Source organism: Medicago sativa, chromosome 6, assembly GCF_051527215.1.
Source record: "Medicago sativa cultivar Bolivia chromosome 6, Bolivia_mono, whole genome shotgun sequence".
Taxonomy (NCBI): domain Eukaryota; kingdom Viridiplantae; phylum Streptophyta; class Magnoliopsida; order Fabales; family Fabaceae; genus Medicago; species Medicago sativa.
Window position 1 is genome coordinate 92,517,813 of NC_140754.1, and position 24,764 is coordinate 92,542,576.

At 35.4% G+C, this 24,764-nt stretch overlaps 1 pseudogene across 1 annotated transcript; it reads right to left on the reverse strand.

The window, feature by feature from the left end:
• Positions 1-331: 331 nt before the first annotated feature.
• LOC146918264 (protein argonaute 1-like) lies at positions 332-6,754 on the reverse strand (annotated as a pseudogene). Its single transcript, XR_015016697.1, has 18 exons — positions 6,618-6,754; positions 5,517-6,017; positions 5,198-5,431; positions 4,989-5,061; positions 4,780-4,907; positions 4,572-4,697; positions 3,913-4,010; positions 3,690-3,828; positions 3,520-3,603; positions 3,414-3,441; positions 2,946-3,055; positions 2,789-2,859; positions 2,514-2,643; positions 2,265-2,430; positions 1,543-1,801; positions 1,295-1,438; positions 988-1,044; positions 332-904 (listed from the first exon to the last, which is right to left on the reverse strand). The product of XR_015016697.1 is annotated as a protein argonaute 1-like (transcript).
• Between the last annotated feature and the right edge of the window lie 18,010 nt (positions 6,755-24,764).

Here is a 24,764-nt window from a genome sequence, read left to right on the forward strand (position 1 = left end):
CATATACAATAATTCAACTTCAATTATTTTACCCACAAAAGCAGCAAAAATTTTACTCGAATACCAGATGGCCGCAAAGATAGAAGTCAAATTCTATCGGATGGCAGATCTTAGAATCCACAATCGTGCTCGAAACATTTCCAAGTAGTATACATATACTCGCATCAGCCTTGTAAATAAAAATCATAAGAAAAGCATTCATAATAAGAAGTTGGAATAAATACCGGGCAATATATTGCCAATCGCGATCAACGAACTCTTGTCATAGTGGTTACCTGGCAAATAGCCTAGTATGATGACGTTTTTGAACCACAACAAAAGTCACGGGGCCGATAGTTGGGTTCAAGGGATGCACAAGCCCGATAAGGAGAAACAGTAGGATAGGATAAAACGTTAGCGTAATAAAAATAAATTGAAATTGTTGAAATAACCAAGAAAAACAGCTTTCTGCAGAGCTAATAGCTACTTTTCTAATTTTTTTGAAAAACTGGAAGCGAGGTTCAAGTATTCAATAGAACGTCCATTATGATCCTTTGTGCCTCTACCGAGGATATAGTAATCATATTCTAAGAACTTTTATAGTCCTTTGTTCCCCCAAGAAGGGTATAGCAACCAGGTTAGAAATAACTTTTAATAGTCCTACGCTATAGATAAAATAAACTATTTTGCCGTAGTTTATCTTAACATACGCAGCAATGCTTTAGGCCATAATTACTACTTATGTTTTAACATAATGTCTCTATCTGTTATGATAATGTGTCTCTGCTAATAATACAGTGAGCACAATAAGAACAATTTATTAGTTTGAAACTATGGAAACAACCACAAAAAACAGTTACCTTCCGGATCGCATCAAGCTCAAACAACAAGACAGGTTAAATTGTCCCTCGCTCACTCCATCTCTCGCAGCAAGTAATATTAGAGTTTAAGAATCATCATAATAACAAATACAAATGAACATGAACAAACAACAAAAATAACTACCTCGTAAAAGATTATGCGCTGGGGCTTTTGTCCAGTAGCTCTACGGAAAGATATAAGAAGCTCCCTATAAAAATTTAAACAAAATCAATCAAGTCAACAAAGATGATTTTTTTATGATCGAAGGATCTAAAAGATATATATTCCAACTCATTGAGTATTACTAAGATTTTATAAATTGTATATAACAGATCAGTTATGTGTTATTTTTGCCTTCCCTTGGGAATGGGTTGGTTAGTTTGGTTGAAGGACAATTTTCATATTTAAATGTTTGCATTCGTATGCCATATAATGCAGAAGTTAAAGAAATTACTTCGATCATTCCACCGGTCAATGTCCCTCTGATCGGATCTTGCCATTGTTTGAAAAGATCTTGAATGAGCTCTTGGCGATGTGCTTGGGCACAAACCAGACCAGCATACTTGGTAATTTCGTGCCAGTCTTGAGAAGCAACAACCTACAATATCGAAGAGCGTTATTTAAAATAGAGAAAGTAAAAACATATATTCAAGCTTCGAGTTGCTTGGAATTAAAAACAAATCACATATATACAAAACTTACAAATGCTATTGATGGGCTTGAATCCTCTCCAGGTGTGGATGAGTAACATCGGCCCCAAAAATGATAGTAGGCCTGTCACTAACAAGTGGAATGCGACGAGAAAGTGCATCAACAAGCACCGTATTCTTACCCCCAACCTTCACATTGATTTTCAAAGCAACATTTGCAAGGTACCGCTTGCTCATCTTAAATACATGTTTGGTTAAACAGCACCGAGAAACAACCCCCAAGTCAGTCTCACATATCCTTTTAAGGTCACCTGCATATCAGATAATCACCAACAATTAAGTCACTTGCTATCCACTCGGACCAAAGGTAGACCAGTCCGTAGGGGTCAAATTTTGTGAACTTCTATTATGTAATTAAGTTGGACTAGCAAATCATTTAAAAAATATGAATGATGAGTGACTCGGGCCAACTTAATTATATAATTAAGGATATGACAAACTTCATTAAAGAATAGGAAGGTTATGCCAAAGTCAAAACTAAAAAATAGGAAGGATATGCCAAAGTTCATATAAATTAGTGTGCCGTGAGAAAAAAATGAGAGAAAAAGTAAACGTTGCGCTTTTATGTCGGGAATTAACTATCTAGATGCTACCGATTTAGTGCAAGCCGTAAACTCCAGCTCCTAAAGGAAAATTCAAGATATCGGCTAAGTGAAGAAAAATTTCAGTTGAATATGGTAAGGGAGTAAAAGTAAATGTCAAAGAATCATTTACCGTAAAGAGAGCCATTATTATCGGGCAATATAACAATGAGCGAGTGTCAACCTCTTTGTCTTTAGGCATCTTGCTCTTCGCATCATGATACCGCGTTTTAAGAACTTTCTCTACTTGGTCGGGACGAGCGGTAATGGCGGGAACTACCGGCTCTGGATTAAATTCCCGATTAACAAAGATAAAATTATCAATTGTTTAAAAATGAAAAAAAGTTTCACCGAAGATATTACCAAAGCAAACATCATATACATACCATGCCGGTATATATAACACATCCGGGCAAGCTCATAGCAGTAAGCCACATGCAACACTATCTTGCACAAATTCTTGAAAAGTTAACACATAACCGCATTTAACCGATCCACCATTGAACATTTTCGAAAATTAGACCGCAAATTAGTTTCCATGTCTAATTGCATTGGCACAAAAAACGGGTAAAGTCATATGGAAAATATACAGCTGAATTTGTAAAATACATCCGTGGCTTCCAACAAGTGCGGGGAAAAAAAAAAAAACAAATCACCTTGTTCATCATATTCCACCGGCCAACTTGGGGTAGACAATCCTTTTCTCTACCCGTATCATTATATCCGAGCTGCAAGGGAAAATGACATTAACATAAATAAGCAAGTATAAAAATTCAGTTAAACAATGGTAATTGTTGTCACAAGGTATAAATACCCAAGGTGCGGGAAGGATGCGAGCTTCAACTTGAGTAAGTTGATCGCCGATTGTGATACCAAACTCTTCAAAGATAGGGATCTTTGTGGTAGGCATTGTGATGTACTTGTCTGAACAAAAGAAAGAACAAGGTGGATTAAGCACGGAATGACATCAACTATAAACATTAAACACAAAACAACAAACTAACAACCATGTCAATCCTACATAGAACATAGAACAACATACCGGTACGTATATAGCACGGAATGACATCAACTATAAACATTAAACACAAAACAACAGACTAACAGCATGTCAATACTACATAGAACAACATACCAGTACGTATATAGCACAGAATGACATCAACTATAAACATTAAACACAAAACAACAAACGTACCTAACGTACATGTCAATCCTACATAGAACAACATACCAACACGCATATAGGAACCATTCGGTAAAATATAGCAATATAAAAAACTGCACAACATCATCAGTTCTTTCATAAGCTAAAAATAAATTGAGTTGTTTATATCCGAACAATTCTGCCTGACCCGCATAATGTCCCGCTCTCTCGTCAAGGGGACGCCGACAAGTGACCTTGAGCAAGGCGTAATCTGCCTCTCATTAAGTCTTTTGGAGTACCTTTGGCCCTCCACAATCTTGCGGACCTACATCCAACAAACAAAATTAACATAACGTAGCCAGGCATAAAAAATACAATAGCGAAAAGGAGAGAACTAATGAGAACATTTACCTCCATTGGGAGGTAATTAGGCCTCTGTGGGTTTCCAACTTGCAAACAAGGCCACCGAGTATGCCGAATGACAAAACCATATGTCTCAAAGAAATACTCCACAACGGACTTCATGGTACCCCTCTCATCCACAGGGAATCTAAAAATTATTGAGAAGTTAAAAGAAAGTCGGCAAAAGAATTTAAACATTGCATGCAAAAAAATACATAGCACTACTACTCACGTTAATTCTCCGGTAGCTTGTGAAGTCGGACCGGCAATGCGGTATTTTCTCCTCATGTTGCCACGATGTGTGACCGCAACTTTGATACCACGAAGTGCCTTTTTGATCCGTCATTAGGAAAATTCAATAAGGACTTGAAAAATAATCAATCTCATTTTATTCTAGAGCAATGAGTAAAACCTCTAGGAGAGTTCGTTAAACTATACTAAATGAAAGTCCGTATCACAACAAACGGCGTGTAAAATAAAGAGAAAAATTCATTCAAGTCCTTGCAAAATTATCATTCTAATTTTCCTAGACCAATGAGCAAAACACACGAGATCTCGCTAAACTAAAGTAGATGAATGTTTATGAAACTACAAACCGAACGGAAAATTGCGATACACTAACAAAATCAAAGGAGCAAAACTGCAGATCACACTAAATGATTGTTTTTATAGCTGCAGATTACATGTAAACTTGCGATACGGTAACAACAAAATCAAAGGAGCAATGCCAGACTAAAACATAACTAAATGAATGTTTTATAATGCCGCAAACTGCTTGTAAACTTAGAATACAACAAAATCTAAGGAATGACAAGATTATTAGGTTAGCAACATAACCATGTTTATCGCTAGTGTTTTAAAATGACCGTAGATAAATTTGTACAAGTCAACAAAACTAACCTTTACTCTATCGGCATCGGACGAGGAGGCCGGGCGAGACATCCCCGTTAAGCAACCGGGTAACAAACTCAATGACGGGCAACGGCTCAATAAATGCCGTTGATAACATATCTACATAAATAAAAAAAGAACGATTAGTCGGCGGTATTGATTGACTGCAGAAAAATGGTCAAGCAAAATGAAAATACGCACCAATGTTCGAGAGATAGTCCCATCCGAGTAGGACGAATGCTTTGATAGAAACCGTGCCGATTTTCCAAACACTCACCTAAACGCCGCCTTCTACCTAGTTCGGGTAAATAAAAGAATCTTCCCACCGGACAATACCTACATCATTAAAAGTACACTTAGCCGGTACAAACAGGGTGAACCAAAATGCATTCAATACGAAATAAGTTAATCAACAACCTGGAGGTAGGAAGCTCCCGGAGAACAATGTCAAGAACCCGCAGAGCTTCCCGAGGCGCATCGGTTGCCTCCCCTCCAAAAAGAGTCCCAGGTGGTGAAGGTCGGCACGTGCGGCCAATTTAATCACAACTTTGAACTCCCTATCCCTCCAAAAAGTGTCAAAATCAATTAATCAATTAAATATTAAAATAACTAAGGGTGAATTTGACAATGGAAAAACACAAATAAAACTAAATAACATGAAGCACACCTCTGTTCATCAACGAGGGTGATTACGAAGTCCTTTGAAATAAAAGGAAGCGGACCAAGAGTATAGAGACTCTTACGGCCGTCGTAAGCGGGAAGCCTCTTTCCAAGGTGAGAATCACGGTACGGCCTTACAAGCTGCTTCATAACAAAGCACGGTTAACCCCTCTAGATGTAACTTCGGGAGTAATTGTAACCTAAGCAACCAAGAGCAACAAAAAAATCAGTAAGTGTCAAACCAAAGATAAACAACTAATAAAATCATTAAAAAGTGGAACTTACATCATACCGATGAAGATCCTTCTTAGGCAACTCAACAAAGAAATGGTTTGCCTTCACCAAAGTTTTCCCTGCCGTAGCTCCCTTTTCCGGCCGAAGGGGAAACCTTAGTGATGATTTGCTTTGAGGAGGAGGAGGAGTCTCATCTCGAATGGATTGTCAACCGTCCCAAATCCTGTTCCACTTCGCTCACTTCTCGTGGCCGAGATGAACTAGCCTCGGAATGGGGTGCGAGCTGGAGGTGACGACACAGGGACTTGGTATGGAGCGAGAGGGTACAGGGGTTGCTTGGTGCAGCTCGGGGTATGAAGGTTGCCTTGGTGGGGCTCCATAGGATGAAACGACGTCGTGGCCAGCACCAGCACCACCGCTATATCCACCTCTTCCACCACCGTACCCACGGCCGCCTTGCTGTTGCACAGTCCTCTACCTCTTCCTTGATAGTCCGGAGGTTGTTGCCGAGGAGGTCCTCCCCTCGGAGGCCCCTCATACTCGCCGGCGAAGCTAGGAAATTTTTTACGAGGGGGCCAAATACAAATAATTTTTTTTAATCAAGGAAAAATTATATATTTTAAAATATTATATATTAAATTTAAAGGTTAGATATGTTTAATCTCTATAAAATTAGGTTTCGAGAAGTCAAATAATTTTTTTTTTTGAGGGAAGAAGTCAAATATATTTATAATTGAATATTTGCTAAATAGATTAACAATTTTTTTTCAACATAGACAAATAAGCTATTTGTATTAAATTATCGTCTATTATGTTTCATCGTTGATAATTTATATTTCTAAAAATGCTTTCTCTATAGTTGTTATAGAGATCGAAATGTCGAAATAAAACAAATAAGTTTATTAATCAAGTAATAATTTGTTAACCTTTTAATTTATGCTACTTTCGTGCAAATGAATTTGTTTCGAGGTAGCTAAAATTATATTATTGGGGTAGCTAACCATATAAATATACCTAATGACTCAATAAAAATAAAATTTTTGGGGTAGCCAAAGCTACCCCATCCCATATAAAGGATTCGCCCTCGCCCATACCGTTGTTGGGGCATCCCACGGCCACCACGTCCACCACCATCATAGTCACCATGTCCACCTTGGGGAGCATAGCCACGGCCTCCTTGAGGTCCCTAGCCTCCCCGGTATCCAAGAAGACCGGTTACGCAGCCTTGCCGTTGAGGAGGTGAAGTCCTCTCGCTTACCTTCGGAACCTTCAGCACTCACCGGGTCCATCGCTCTTCTCTTCCCGACCATGTTGAAAGCCGCACGCACACAACAAACTTATAATAGAAGTTAAGATTAAGCTTCGGTCAAACACTACCTTAATATAATACAAAGGTTCACACTGCATGCCTAGTATGAAAACCCTAAACTTAATTTACATCTCACAATTACCTTTGTGTCCACCTCGCCTTTTTTGAGGATTTTGAAAAATATAATATTTATGAAAAAAATTCTCTCCGGTTCTTCGCTGCACACACACAACAAACTTATAATAGAAGTTAAGATTAAGTACGGTCGAAACACTACCTTAATATATAATACGAAGGTTCACACTGCATGCCTAGTATGAAAACCCTAAACTTAATTTACATCTCACAATTACCTTTGTGTCCTCCCCGCCTTTTTGAGGGTTTTGAAAAATATAATATTTATGAAAAAAATTCTCTCCAAAGATTCAAACCCATGACATATTGGTTACTTCAAAGCATTTTGACCACCAAGCCACTTACCGTTTTTGTGATATTATTTGGCTTCCACTACATGATATCCAACATTAAACTTCTTTTTCTAAAGACCAATTAATTCTTTTTCCTTTCTTTCCAAACGGTTTTGAACCCTTTTTTCTCCTTCGTAATCTAAACCCAAAAGTTTGTGATTTTCAACCATTTTTTCCCTTCATATAGTAACTTTTTTCCAAAAATTTGTTCATTGTTTAAACATGTCGACAACTAATGATATAGTCAATTTGATGCTTATATATGAAAATCGAAATAAACCATAACTTTTTCAAGATCCTCTCTGGCGATCTCATCCTTGATGTACTTTCGTTTCTTCCTACAAGATCTTTTCTTCGATTCGGGTATGTAAGTAAGTGTTGGAAAACCCTAATTTCCGACACCACCTTTGTGAAATTGCATCACCGTAAATCACAATCACAAACACGAAATTCACCCTTCCCATTGCAGTTGAAGAATTCAGGTGGTGGTTGCGGTTATGAAAACAGACAAATGCCTCTTCTCGTCGCTATCATCTATATTTAAGTTTTTTTTTTAGCTTTTATTTGTTACAACTATTGTTTTGTCTCGTGATTCTTTATCTTTTATGGTATTAGATAATTTGCTGTGAAATTGAGAGTAATCGAATCATTTAGGAATTAAATAACTTCAAATTATGTTGTTCGTAGTAAAGAAACTAATAGAAGGTATGTATGTTCTCTCTAATCTGTTTCTCTAATCATGGTTGTGTAATATCCGGTGTTCATTCTTTTGCAAATAAATTTCCCGTAGCATCTCGATTCGCTTAACTATATATTTTGATTGTGTCTTCTTTGGTTTTTTTCAATTTTCAAACTTCCTTAAGATGGACTAGACATGAGAATGTTGTGATTGTTAATCTTTTATTGTTTATTTGATAAAATTTTGTCTACACATTTTGCGTATGGGGAACAATTGTTTCATTGTGCTTATAAAAAAGTTGTTTCATTGTGATTATAGTAGAACGTGCTAAAACTACTATTACTTAATTCATATATTCCATTTGATTGTTCTGAACTTTTTTTTTTAATTCTTACCTTTTGATGTTCTAAACTTTTGTTTTTGGCTAAAGTGCATTTTACCCCCCCCCCCCCTAACTTTCAAAACGTTGCGATTTTGGCCCCCCATGTATGAAAACCACAATTTTGCTCCCCTATGTTTTAGCCCCTTTGCAATAGTGGTCCTTTTTATCAATTTTGACTAAGTCAACCCCTACGTGGCATGCCACGTAGGTAATTAATGAATTAAAAATAATAAAAAATGCCACTTTGTATTTAATGAATTAGAAAAATAAAAAGGAAAGAAAAAAAAAGAAAGAACACGTGATTTCTTCCTCTCCTTCACGTTCTATCTTCCTCCCTCACACTTCTCTCGGAAATCACTCTCTCTCCACCACACAAACTCAAATCATCACATTTTTCACCTTCAATTCTTCAAATTTCTCTTCTTTTTCGCGTTTTCTTGCTTGCATCGAAAAGATTTTGAGGTGAATTTCGGATCCAAGACAGCTTAGTTTATTTTCAATTTTGATGAAGAGAATGGATCCGAGATTTGATTGTTTGGTTTTTTGTGTTTGAAATTAGAAGAGGACGTGCGAATAGATACGTGAATGAAAATAAACCAATAACAAGAAACGTAAAAGAGACGGCGGCGATGGCTACGCCGAAACCGACGGCGACGGAAAACCCGATGGCAAACCATATTCGGTTCGGTATCCTTCCCGAACCATGAACAATCCTATATGACTGAACTTTTCTTTTGCTCACTTGCAACACAAGCGCTTAGTAATGTTCGGTGCTTTGTCTATGAAGAATTTGAGGAATTTTCTCAATGAACAAGTAAGCATGTTTCCGAGTTTCAGCTTTTTCAATTTCACTTAACCGCAATTGAAATTAGAGATATTTTTGAGTTTCGGTTTCTTCAAACCCTCTTGTGGAATTTTCGGCGGCAACCATTGTACAAGATGAATGTTGGTTTGGAAGCAAATGATTATGGAGGATTCGTGTGTTGTAACCTATGATTTGATGAATGTCAGCTTTTATTTATTTTTGTTGTTGTATTTTTTGGATTGTGGTTGAGAAGATGATGAAAAGATGTTAAGAAGATGATTTCCGTGTTTGTGTTTGGTGGTTTTGGGTGAATGATGAATATTGATGGTGAAAAGATGAATTTGCCGGGTGGATGATGAATATGATGGTGTTTATGAATGAATCACGTGACTTTTATTTTTTTCTTTCCTTTTTGATTTTTTTTATTTCAATAAATATAGAGTGCAATTTTTTATTTATTTTTAATTCATTAATTACCTACGTGGCATGCCACGTAGGAGTTGACTCAGTCAAAATTGCCAAAAGGACCACTATTAACGAAAGGGGCTAAAACATAGGGGGGCAAAATTGTGGTTTTCATACATGGGGGGCCAAAATCGCAACGTTTTGAAAGTTAGGGGAAAAGTGCACTTTAGCCTTTGTTTTTTTAATTTGTAGGTTCTAATGAAGGTGCACACGGTTATAGTTACTTGAATGCGAAGAGAAAAAGAGCACGAGTATTGAAAGGTCCACATTTAGTTACACCGGTATCACCACTTCGTATCTCGTTAAGTATAACTAATTTCCTAAATCTACGTGAAGCGATAACCGACAATATATTTTCTCTACGCAACATACTCTATTATAAGATTGGAAAAAAAGCATCGCATTAAAACCTTACACTACAACTCATTGTATCTACAAAATGCATGCGATCGGTTCGGCTTATGTTTTAAAGTTTGGTGACCGTTAAACCACAAGTAGTTACGGTACACATAATATTTTACGCTAAACTTTGTCACTTAATGCCGAACAGACGCTATTTGACATCTTAGTATAGTAAATTGCCGACCGATCTCTATTATGTTATCATTCCGAGCAACCTTCTAAGAACAACGTACCGTATTATAATCTCATTGCTTATGACATTATTACCATCAATCATAACTTCATATCCGTTATGTATAGCTAATATTCTAATTTTTCAAGAAGCCGTAACTAATGCAATTATTCACCGCAAGATAATCTAAGAAACCATGTTATCTTATCCATCGGTGCATCTAACATCTTAAATTGCGGTATTTCGTTAAACCAAGATTGTAGTTACAAGGCACAAAATGCATTCAAATAAACTTTGCCTTTTTTCTCCTGGAAAGGAAATTTTTCGACATCTACCCATAGTCAATTCATAACTGATCTCAACTTAGTTATTATTCAAATCATAATTCTATGTTTCCCTATGTAACGGCGAGTATCCAAAATGATTAAGATATTCGTTTCGAACAACTATTCGAAAACTAATCTTTGTGGACAAGCTTGCCATATATTTAATGTCGATTTCAACAAATGAAACACCTGTATTTGTTAGTATATGGTGGAGATGGTTCTCATATTTTAGATTGCGGCGAATTTTTGAATCATTCAAATCATCCTAAATACAATGTTGTTTACAAGGAAATTTTTCGTAATGTACCGGCATGATTTGTTCCCTTTTTTTAAGTTGTATTATTATTTTTAACATTGTATTTGCACAAATATATTATGAATTAACAAGATAATTGAATATTTTGTTTGCCATCAATATGACCCGTGCGGCAAAGAAGACGGGTGCAAGGTCTAGTTACTATAATGATTCATATCCCATTAACAAAAATCAAACCCTAGAAACATTATCGATACAAACAGATCACAAAACAAATGGAAAACAATTGGCGTATTAATTAATATAAGCACGTATAAGAAATGTCGTAAAGTGAAATCAACTTATACATGAACCGAATACAACCACGTATAAACAAATACAAACCAACATAAATTCTATTATCCAAACTCGGGGTGGCAATAGGATCCATCAAATCCAAATCCATCCAATCCATCCACCATAATATCCATCCAATCCATCCATTAAACAAACAAAATTGTTAATGTATTGGATTTAATCCATCCATTTAAAATTATGGATTCATCCATCTTATTTTAGAAATCTATTGGATCACCTAAAATATTAATAATAATCCATTGGATATAAAATTATTTTAAACATGATTTAAATTAATTTTGTTAATAAATAAAAATAAGCAGCTTTTAATTATGGGGGCCTAAATAGAAATATTTTGATTTTTTCCCCGAAATGCTTGGCCCATAAGATTCAGCCCATTCAATTAAAACAAATCAGCCCATTAATAAAAATAAAATAAAAAACAGAATATATAGCCACCGGAGCTCCGTTGCAGCTGCCGGACGACCACCACCCGCCGCCGTGAGTTCACCGGAGATCCGCCTGTGGGTCGCCGGAAAATCAGATTTTTCAGCCATTTCGCCGCCGTACTCCGCCGCATAGGTCGCCGGAGCGCCTTCGGTCAACGGTGGTGACCGGTGGTCAACGCCGGTGCACCACCACCTTTTATTTTTTATTTTATTTCAGTGGGCTTAGACAAAAATAAGCATTGAGCTTAATTAAAAAAGCAATTCGAATGTATTACTTTACGCACCAATTAATTCACAAAATAATTATGTAAAACCAATTAATTAACTAAAAAATTATGTAAAACAAATTTAAAAAATAAAAAATACATTTTATTTAATGGATTGGATGGACATAAAACTTAATGGATGGATTGGATGGTTTTTTTTCAAAAAAAAATTGGTGGATTTTATTGGACTAATGGATTTTTTTGATCCATCCATTAGCATCCAAATCCATATCCATCCAATCCATCCATTTTGCCACCCCTAGTCACAACCCACGACACGTTACCGACATCCAAAACCAATCAATCTCAATCCATTCAAAAACCCAAACTCGTCTCACAATCAACGAAACTTGTACACGCATCCAAGACTAGAACCTATTCTTAACAACATTGTAACGCCCGTCTTAATTATTTGATTATTTAGAAATATATTTATATATATGATTTAAGTGATTTTCATGATTGATATGTGTGAATTTTATGATTCATGAAGTTGAGTGGTTTATATGATTTATAAATAAATTATGTGGGGTATATGATATTGTGAAGTTGTTATGTTGTTATGACTTATTTTATTATTAAATAAAATAAGATATGAAAATAAAATAAAAATATTAGAATTTGGGCTGTGATGTGAAAAGAGCATTTTTAGAGGTGTAAAGAGAAATTAGAGTGAGGTTATAAATAGAAGGAGTTAAGTTGAGAAAAGTTTTTAGACAGAACGTACGTTTTTGGAGAAAAGGGAGAAAAAGTCGAAAGAGAGAAGAACAAGAGGAGGTCAGTCGATTTTCTTCAATTACCGAGGTAAGGGTGAGACTAACTTTCAATATTATTAAGGATATAATTCTGTAGAATGAATTTAGCATGACCGGGTTGAGTTTTGGTGAGAATTGGGAATTAGGTTTAAGACCGATTTTGATGATTGAACCATGAAAATATGTTAGATTGATGCAAAATTAGTGTACGGACCTTAGATATTGCCTAAGATGATAATTAGATGCTATTTGGATGAAAGAATCATGAAGATAGGTGAAAAGTTGTAATTTTTAGGTTTTTGGCCGTATCGACATTCATCGCTCGCAAGCTGCGAGCAAGAACACTCGCAACCGCGAGCTAGGAACCGAGCTCGCCACCGCGACCAACACAACTCGCAACCGCGAGTGACTCGTAAGCTCGCCATTGCGAGCGGGATAGCTCGCCATTGCGAGCAAGGACTTTAGGAATCCCGAGTGCACGCTTTGCTAGCCATTGCGAGCAAAGTTACTCGCCACCGCGAGTTAGGCCGTTAGTTGCCCAAAATTGTCCCGATGCGATTCTTTCGCACGTGTAGTCGTGAGTTGACCTTAGAAGTAAGAAAGAGGGTTGTTTAGGATACTTCCGAAGTTCCGTGTCCGTTCGTGTGACCGAGATTAGTAGTGATGATGCATGAGTGATATTATGATGTTTTATGATATTTATGCCGATGTAATTCATTCCATAGATGGTGTTAATGCATCCAAGTATTACTATATGATGTATCTTGCTTCTCGTTTTCCGTTGTTGATCGTTAATGTCCGGAAGTTGCATGAGTCGGTCTAAGTCGTCGAATTTAAGAAGTTGTCCATGATTATGAGTTGTATAAGATGTTCACGTTGTTGTCTAAGTTGTTGGAAGATTGAGTCCATTGCATACTCCTTAAAGTTGGGGGCTTTAGGCCCGGCGGCCTTTGTGCTCACATGTCGAGAGCCTAATTAAGCTCATTTACGTTGCCGAATGGTACCACATGCATTTGCATATCAAGAAGTTTCACGATGGTTTAAAGTTGTTAAGTTGATAAGATTTGCATTGTCAAGTCGAGTTGTGTTGTCGAGTCAAGTGTTAAGTTGAACATGATATTTAATGATGATGATATATGATGATGGTATTTGTTTATGAAATGATAATATGCTAAATGATAAATGTTTGATACGTTAATAATGTTTTATGTTGCTAAATGCATTTTAATGAATTACATGCTTAATTTATTGACTGTGAAATCTCACCCCTTCGCTTGAAAATGTTGCCCTTCGTATGGGTAACTTGCAGGTAATAAAGACTAGAAGTGTTCGTGAGTGGACTCCTCACTTTGTGTCTAGGTGCTCGATACGTAACGGGATGGGGCTTGCTTTCATATCTATTCCTTACGTGTCTTTTATGAACCCTTTTTATGATTAAGTATTGAACTGTTTTATGAGATTTTTGATAAGGCCTACGTGCCAAGACCTTAGTATGCCGAATTATTTTCCGCCGCATGGTTTTAGAATTTGATGTTGAATTTGAGAGATAATTATTATTATCCATTTTATGATTTTTCAAGAAGTATGTGACACTCTGTTATGATTTAAAATACTTTGATTTATGATGAAATTTTTATGCTTTGGGAAAACGGGGTGTTACAAACATCACAAACCCAAGCCTCAATCCCGGTCACTCACTTCACGGAACCATATTTTGCATCACGGAACCATATCTGCATATTTTGGTTTCGTTTCCAACCATGCTTTGTACTCTAAGTTAACAAGCATGGTAGACCCATCTTGAATTTGGTATGTTATGGTTCATGGTTTTTTAGATTTATATGCATGTAATATCTATGTTTGGGATCGGTTGCTTTTAACCATATTAAGGAATTTATGTTTGCCTACAATAGTCAATTCCTCTATAACAAAATTTTCCGTAAAAAGGTAATTCAGCCGTGCGAAGCACGGGTTTGTAACTAGTGTAATGTAGAAAAGAGAACGATATGATTGTTTATTGTAATACAGTGTAAAGAAAAGAACAAGGTGACTGTTTCTTGTAAAGAACTGCTCAGAAGAGAACAAGATGAGTATTTTTGCAATGCCAACATAGAGAAGAGAACCATGTGAGTGTTTCTTCTAATGTTTTTTGTAATGCAATGCAAAGAAGGGAACAAAATCCATAAAAGAGAACAAGTGTTTCTTGTAATCGTGGGCGGATCTAGCTCATGCCCATGTGTGGCTATAGCCACACATGAATTTTAAAAAGATTAAAAAAAAATTAGCGACCGAATTTTCAACCGTTAGCGTATTAAACAAAATGTTGTTGAGATATTTTGTTTTTAGTCCCTATAAAACAAAATATCTCAACAACATTTTGATCTTATCCACTTAATGTTTTCTTTAAATTTTTATTGAATTTCTAATATTTTATGTAGCGAAATATCTCAACTAACTACACATAATACTTTCAACAAAGTTTACATATTCGATCTTATTTTATGATTAAAAGACTCCAATTTGTTTATTTGTTTTTAGGAAAAGAAGCTTCAATTAGTTATTACTAATCTTTTAGCACTTTATCATTCAATTAGTTTTTATGTTTGAGGAAAAAAAAGTTAGATTAATTTTTTTTTTCAAAAAAAAGGTTCGATTAGTTATTATGTTACTCCCTCCGTTCCTTTTTAAGTGTCACTTTTGGAGAAATTTTTGTTCCTATTTAATCGTCACTTTCAAAGTTCAATGCAACAATAAATGTTGTTTTACCAACATTACCCTTAGTTATTTATTGTGGAGAGAGAAATATATGAAATAAGATATTAAATGATTAAGGCTATTATAGTAAAAGTATAGATTATTGTATAAGAAAAAGTAACATTTATTGAGTGTCTTGGTTTGTGTAAAATGTTAAAAATTGACACTTAAAAAGGAACGGAGGTAGTATCTTTTAGCAACATATTCTAATGCAAATGTTAACTATAAATAAATAAATTTTCGTTAATCACATATTTACATATTTTGAGCACAAGCGATAATCCTCAAACCTTCTTTACATCTAACATTTTTCCTTCTTCAAAGTTTCGCTAAACACCGATTTTATTATTTCTCATGCATACATACATACATACATACATACATACATACATACATACATACATACATACATACATACATACATACATATATATATATATATATATATATATATATATATATATATATATATATATATGGGAGCCCCTAATATGGACCCTTTTGTTTAGGGTGCAGCCATGGTCCTTGCAAAGTGACCGGCAATAGTGGGTTTCTAAGCTTCGTTTCCGGTTTGTGTGGTGGGGTACAAAGAATCTATACCTACTATCTGCCGTACGAAAATTCATTTTAATTTGTACATCCTCTTTCCATGTTTATTTTTAATACTATTCCCATGTCAGATCTCTAACATACAATCGAAATAAGCAAAGACATGTGCAGATATTGTCACCAAAATGCCAGACTATATGAAATACCCTGTAAATGAAGAATTGTGCAATTTGGCAAGTTTCTATAGCAGTGGGTTTGTTTTTTTATTTCAAAAACAACCTTTTTAAGAGCCCATGGATAGAAAATTAGAGATTTATGGGTTGCAGACCAATCAAGATTTATAGAAGGTGATGAGATTGCATTTTTATTTTCAAAACCAGAAAAAAATATTGAGCCAGAACCATATATTCTTTCTAATTAGTATAATATACTGTATTTAACCAAACATGTTTGTAGATATAACTTGTTATTTTTCTCGCCTTACATACTATGGTCAGATCCACCCTCTCCAAATCAATAGTTTAGTTACATTACATCAGGGTAATTATAAAAAAAAAGGTTTATCCCATTTTTTGAACAACAAGTTTCCGGTGATTATACAATATTTAGGTGAGATCTACTATGGTTAAGGTGACTAGTAAGATCTAAATATGTAAACAAACTGTGGCAACTCCTTGCTGTTTCCCTGAACGTTTAAATAGATAAGAATGAACCAAGGAATCAAGGTGATTATTATAAAATAAAATAAACATTTAAAGCAAAGAATTGCAGCTAGTACCTATTACACATTGATAAGGATGATAGAAATATTACTTAGGAAGCTATTACTTGCGCAGCAAGTAACTGAGCTTAGGGTTTCTTTCATGTATAGATGGCACATGATAGCTTAGAGTGCATCCAGTTTTATGTATATATACTTGATGTAATCTCTCATTTCAGATAATAAGAATCATTTCTATTCATTTCATTGTGTTTCCTAATATGGTATCACGAGCTCTTTCACAAGAGAAAGAGTTTGTTACGATCCATAACGGTTTTGTAACCGTTTTTCCGTCGTGTTTCTGTTCTTCATTGATCTTCATTCTTAGATCAATTTCTCGTTGTTTGTGTGTGAATCTTCTTGATTTCACACCTTGATTCTTCTTTGTTGATTTCGTTTTTTCTCGGTTTGATTGAATTTCTTCAATCACATTTGATTTTGTTGAATTTCTTCAACATCAATTTCGATCTTGTTATACTCTGTTCTTCGAATTTTGAGCTTCATCCATGGCGCCAAGGAACAATTCACCTCGATACCGAATCGGTGTACTTTGTTCATCCTAGTGAAGGTCCTAATTCTCTTGCTATTACTCCAAAACTCAACGGTTCTAACTATATTGCTTGGAGTCGCACCGTTGAACGTTCTTTGGGTACAAAGAACAAGCTTGGATTCATCAATGGATCCATTCCTATGCCCGATGAAGATGATTTGAACCGCGCGGCATGGGAACGGTGCAATCATTTGGTGCAATCATGGCTTATCAACTCGTTTCGAATCAATTGCTCAAACTATCGTTTTTTGCAATTCTGCAATTGAGGTTTGGCTTGATTTAAAGGAAAGGTTCTCTAAAATTGATCGTATTCGCATTGCAAATTTGCGCTCTAATATCAACAACTTGAAACAAGGATCAAAATCTGTTTTGGATTATTTTACCGAAATGAAGACGTTGTGGGAGGAATTGTCTTCACATAGACCTATTCCTAATTGTTCATGTATTCATCCTTGTCGTTGTCTTGCATCTAGAGTTGCTAAGGTTCACGGGGTGAGGACCGGCATCATGCGGTTTCTTACGGGGTTGAATGATCATTTCTCCGTTGTGAAAACTCAAATTCTTCTCCTTGATCCTCTTCCTTCATTGAACAAAGTCTACTCTTTAGTTGTTCGGGAAGAGAGTAATCATGCTGCTCTTACTTCTTTGAGTGTAACTGAAGATACTTCAATACAAATCAATGATGTTGACAACTACAATAGAAAGCCTCAAGGACGTGGCAAAGGTTTTCAATCCAATAAACCTTCTAGACTTTGTACTTTACGTAACCGTACAAATCATACCGTGGATTTCGCTATCCGAAACATGGTTACCCTAATGTCAACAACAAATCTTCACCAAGAGTGAATGCTTTGCTTCTCAAGAAGACTGCGAAAATGGTGCAATGTCTTCTTCGGTTTGGGTGCATCCGCAAGCTCTTCTTCTCGCTAGTTTTTCTCAAGAACAATTAGCTCAACTTGTATCCATGTTACAACAATCAAATTTGGTTGTTTCAGCATCTTCTTCTCCTCAAGCTACCTCAAACCACATTGCATCTCCCAAAGCATTTCCACTCACGATCCTCCAACAGTATATCTCGCCTTCGTTTCTTCTTTAGCAAGCAAACCTTCTTTTTGGCTTGTTGATTACGGTGCTAATGAACATATTTGTTGTGACATTGCATTTTTTAGTTCATTCTATAGAATCAAACCTGTTTATGTCTCTTTACCCAATGGTAACTCTGTGTTAGCTCATTTTGCCGGTAATATCTCTTTCAATTCAAAGTTTCATCGAGTCATGTTCTTTATTCACCCCATTTCACTCTCAATCTTATATCTGTTGCTAAATGTTGTGAATCTTTAACATGTTTCTTTCATTTTTCCCTTGAAAAATGTCTTATACGAGACCAACAATCTTTGAAGATGATTGGTTTGGGTGAGCGAGATAGATGGATTATACAAATTTTATCCATCATGCAAAACTTCTAATTTTGAGTCTCTTAGTCTCGTCTCAATCTTCTTGTAATGCGGTTTTACACCCTACTTGTAATAAAGCTACTCATCATGTACCTAATCATGCCCTTTGGCATTTTAGACTTGGTCATTTGTCTCATCGAGACTTCATGTAATGTCAAATTTGTATCCTGCTATTACTCTTAATAATAATAAAGATGCCTGTGATCTTTGTCACTTTGCCAAGCACAAACATTTGCCCTTTACTTCTAGTTCTTCTTATGCCGATGCTAATTTTGAACTTCTCCATTTAGACATTTGGGGTCCTCTTTCAATTACTTCGGTCCATGGTCATAGATACTTTCTTACTATCTTAGATGATCACATGATTCCTCTCGGGTTATACTTTTGAAAACCAAAGCTGAAGTGTCATCCCATGTTAAGAATTTCATTACCATGATTCAAAATCATTTTCATACTACACCTAAATTCCTCGTAACCGATAATGGCCCCGAATTCATGTTACCTTCCTTTTATGCCTTACATGGTATTGTCCACCAACTCGTCTTGTGTTGAAACTCCCCAACAAAATGGGAGAGTTGAAAGAAAGCACCAACACATACCGAATGTTGGTAGAGCTTTGCTTTATCGATCAAAACTTCCTCCTTCATATTGGTCTTATGCCATTCATCATGCTGTTTTTCTCATAAATAGAGTACCTACACCTTTACTTCAAAACCAATCTCCCTATTTTCTTCTTTACAATAAACTTCCCGACATTGCCCTTTTCAAAGTTTTTGGTTGCTTGTGTTATGCTTCAACCTTGCATTCTCGCGAGAACCAAACTCCAACCTAGAGCCAGAAGTCTCTTTTCTTGGGATACAAGTCTGGATATAAGGGTTTTGCTCTCTATGATCTTCAATCAAGAGAGATTTTTGTGTCTAGACATGTTAGTTTTCATGAAAATTATTTACCATATCCTCATTCTTCATCATCTACTTCTCCCCGATTGGGAGTATTTCTCTCATTCTCCAACTTCGGATATTATTGAACCTACTCCCTCATCCACTCAACCTCCTATTATTGATGATATTGTCTCTCCTCTTGTTCCTTCCATCCCTTCATCACAACCTCCCATTGTTACGGATATTGAACCACCCGTCACCCATAGACATTCCACCGAAACACCACTACACCTTCTTACCTTAATGATTACATCCGCAATAATATTCATGCATCTACATATCCTATTTCTCATTATCTTTCACATCATAAACTCTCTGCTAATCATTCTTCCTTTGTTATGTCTTTGCATTCTCATCCCGAGCCTACCACATATGCTTTGAAGCAAGTAAATATGATTGTTGGAAGCATGCTATGCAAGTTGAACTTCGACTCTTGAGAAAACCGGCACTTGGAAGCTTGTGGATTTACCACCCAATGTTAAACCAATTGGATGCAGATGGATTTACAAAGTTAAATATCATGCCGATGGCACTATTGAGAGATATAAGGCAAGATTGGTTGCCAAGGGATATAATCAAGTTGAAGGCTTAGATTATTTTGATACATATTCTCCGGTTGCCAAGCTCACCACCGTCGGACTTGTGATTGCTTTGTCCTCTATTCATAGTTGGCATGTGCATCAACTTGATGTTAACAATGCCTTTCTTCATGGAGAGCTTCGGGAAGATGTTTACATGCAGATCCCTCCCCGGTATTAAGACCGATAAGCAAAATCAAGTGTGCAAGTTACAAAAGTCTTTGTATGGTCGAAGCGAGGCCAGCGAAAGTGGTATGAAAGATTAACCTCTACACTTTTAACTCAAGAATACTCCCAAGCAGCTTCGATCATTCCTTGTTTGTCAAGAAAACTTCATCATCATTCACCATCCTTCGGTTTATGTTGATGATATTATTCTTGCAGGAAACTCTCTTAGTGAATTTGATCATATCAAGTCAGTTTTGGATTCTTTATTCAAAATCAAAGACTTAGGGAAGCTGAAATATTTTTAGGGATTGAAGTTGCTCATTCAAAACTGGGTATTTCATTGTGTCAAAGGAAGTATTGTTTGGATTTGCTCAATGATCCAGCACTATCGGTTCCAAACCAGCTTCTACTCCTTCGACCCCTCCATCAAACTTTATCATGATTCCAGTCCTCCTTTTGATGATATTGCCGCATATAGGAGGCTTGTAGGGAGGCTCCTTTACCTTAATACCACAAGGCCCGACATTACTTTCATCACCCAAGAATCGAGTCAATTCCTATCTAAGCCTACACAAACTCATCATCATGCAGCCTTAAGAGTATTGAAATATCTTAAAGGTTGTCCAGCAAGGGTTTGTTCTTTCCCGTAAAATCTTCCCTCACTCTGCAAGGTTTTACCGATGCAGACCGGGCTGGTTGCCTTGATATAAGGAGGTCCATTTCTCGGTCGGTGCTTCTTCTTGGGCAGCTCCATGATTTCATGGAGAACTAAGAAACAAATCACGGTTTCAAGATCTTCTTCTAAGCCGAGTATAGGGCATTAGCTTCAGCCACTTGTGAGTTGCAGTGGATTCTTTATCTTCTCGAGAGATTTGCATATTTCATGCACCAAGCTGCTCGTCCTTTATTGTGACAATCGAGTGCAATTCATATTGCCTCTAATCCCGTGTTTCATGAACGCACCAAACACTTAGAAATTGATTGTCATTTGATCGAGAGAAGTTACAAGCCGGTATCCTCAAGTTGCTTCCTGTTTCATCCACGGTACCAAGTTGCCGATTTCTTTACTAAGGCATTGCTTCCCAAGACATTCAATCTACTCTTATCCAAGTTGGGATCGATCAACATTTATCGGCCTCCAACTTGTGGGGGGATATTACACATTGATAAGGATGATAGAAATATTACTTAGGAAGCTATTACTTGCGCAGCAAGTAACCGAGCTTAGGGTTTCTTTCATGTATAGATGGCACATGATAGCTTAGAGTGCATCCAGTTTTATGTATATATACTTGATGTAATCTCTCATTTCGTATAATAAGAATCATTTCTATTCATTTCATCGTGTTTCCTAATAGTACCACCACAAGTATAGATTATTTTTTTTCGTGAAAGAGATCTATTGGGCATGTAATCAACCAACTAATTTATGGTTTTCTTGTTTGAGATTGTTACAATTGTTAGAAAAAACATGATTATTGCTTGAAACGAGGAAGAAAAGTTGCCTATACATTTTAAATTGTCCAAAACCTCAGCATTTATTTGTGATTCGAAGAGCAATTTCCGGAACTGTAGAAAAAGTAATGAATTTTGTATAGATACGATGGAAACTCGTCAACAAAGAAGAAGAAGATGAAAACCGGACCCACAAAGTTGGTACCCTTTATAGACGGTAATTTACTAAGGTCCATCTATGGTCCTTTTAAATTGAGGACCATATTAGGGGCTCCCTATATATATTTCAACCACTTTCATCCCTTTCAATCGATTTTTCTCTCTCATACGCATGGGTCACGAAACAAACCCATGACCACATGTTTAAAGGGACCCAAAACTCGACCACTTGGACTAATTCATTATTGGTTTTTTTACGCTTTTTATTCTTGCATTGGATATTCATTTTATTATTTATATTTATTTTTATGATATTATTATAATTGTAAATTTAAATAAATTCAATATAATATACCGATACGTGTATTCGTACACACAAACTTATAAAACTTATTTAATATCTAACCCGGGCAACGCCGGGTCTCTAAACTAGTAATGTTAAAGATTGGACTTTAAATCCTCTAAAAAAAAAGTTTAGTAACAAACGTGAGCAAAAAATAATTTTAAAGATTGAACTTTAAATCCTCTAAAAAAAATTAAGACTCAAAATATTTTAGAAAAAGATTTGTTAGCACTATATTAAATATTAATAAGTAGGTTCTCACAGTTAATAGTTCGTTCCCGCATTGTTTAGTTTTTCTCAACCTCTCTCAACCCTCTCGCATCGAATTCGTAATTTTTAGTTTTTTTCTTTTTCTTTCATGTTACAACTAATCAAAGTCGATTAATTTTATGGATTATATATTTGACTTTGCTGGTTTATAAGCGATTTATGATTCAATTGTTTAGGATTAATTTTAAGAATTATTTGACCTTGCCGGTTTATAATTGCTTATACAAACTATGATAGCGTGATTTTTTTTAATTATTAAATAAAGGGAAAATAAGCAATAATATCCCCCGCCGTTAAGCTCCTTCCACTCGTCATTTAAAGGAATAAAAGCATTGCTTTTTTCTTTGTGATTCCAAACGTTCTGCATGTACACAATTGATAAACCGCTCCCATGGTCCCCATCCAATATCCAACAAAATACAGTGAAATCAAAGTGTTAAAACCATTTAAACAATTCAAAATTGTTAAACGATAATCACACTCATGTTACCAACAACTAAAAACGAAACACTAGAAAGCTTCAAACCACCATCTTTTGTTTTTGGTTACATTCAAACCATCATCTCGAGGCCATAAAAAGAGAGGACCGCTAAGAAGTATGGATACTAACACCGACACCGGATACAACACGGATATTGACACGCCAATAACGTTGATAATTTGAGAAAATCACATAATTTAGGGTAATTATGGGCCCGTTTGTTACGGATTAAAATAAAAGTGATTTTGACATAAAATAATTTAGAGATTATTTTTTAGAGATTTTATGAAAAATCGTAATCTATTTTTGCGTTTGTTTACCGCAATAAAAATCAATTTTTTTTAAAAAAATAATTTAGTTTGTTTTGATACGGCTATATAAAAGCAATTTTTTTGTTAGAAAATTAGTTCAATCTTTAGATCCATATTTTCTCTCTCCTCTAAAAAAATCTATTTTTTGAAAAGTCGCTCTCAACAGCTTCTCATTTGAAGCTGTTTTTAGATTTTTTTAGATTACGATTTTTTTAAAAATTTGTAACAAACGTATGCAATATTTTTAAAAGTGATTATTTTCTTAAAAAAAGTGATTTTTTCCTAAAAAAAGCTATAACAAACGAGCTCTATATTTGTGGATGCGGATGCAACACATGTTCAGTACACATCTAATATGAGGAGTGTATGTGATTTATAGGCGAGGAGTAATATCATAATTCTTATATGGTCGAAAGAGTCATAATTACACCTACAAATGATGATGTTCAAAAATTGAATGACGTAATTATCAATTAGTTTCCAAGAGAATAACATAGTTTTTTTTGTCATTTAACGAGGTTGAAGGGGATATTCATAACTTATATCAACATAAATTTCTAAACTAAAGCTGCTCAAGGAAGTATCCCAACATATATTTTAAATGTAAAAAAAGGTGCACCTTTGATGTTGTTGCGAAACATAGACCCTAGATATGACTGTGTAATGGAACACGATTGTTTGGCGTGGTTTATTTAATAATATGTTGGATGTGGAAATCCTAACATGAAGCAATGCTGGAAAAAAAACATTATTGCCCATAATTAAATTAAAAACAAATGCGAGTTCATGACTTCCCTTTGTGCTTAGTAGAAAACAGTTTCCCGTTCGACTAAGTTTTGTTATTACCATAAATATATAAGTCACAAGGGCGTACCATTCCCAATGTCGAAATCTATCTTCCACGGGATGTTTTCAGCCATGGTCAATTATATGTAGCTTTATCAAGAAGAGTTTCTCAAAATTGAACAAAAGTTCTCATTAAAGAAGAGAAAATAGAAGGAGAAGATGAAGACTTTACGAAAAATGTAATTTTTTAAGATATTCTTTTATCGCACTTATAACAATATTTCTTTTACATAACATGTCATTCATACATTTATTTATGATGTTTCTTTTACACAACACACACATTTATGTTATGATGTTATTAATTACTATTAGAATAAACAATAAATGATCATTATTTTACCTTAATATTTATCCAGGCAAACTAAAATATGTTGAGTTCAAAAATAATTTTGTTATATGTCTTGACAATATTTTGCTTATAAATCAATATATCAATAATTTCCATAATATTTAAAAATTTAAAAATTTTAATCAAAATTATACAAACAAACATAATAAAATAATCACATGCGTTAGCGCGGTAGAAAGAGCGGACGGACGGGCACGATAGTGCGTCTTTCCGCTAGTATCTATAAACATTCTTACCATATTAACAATTTAATTATTTT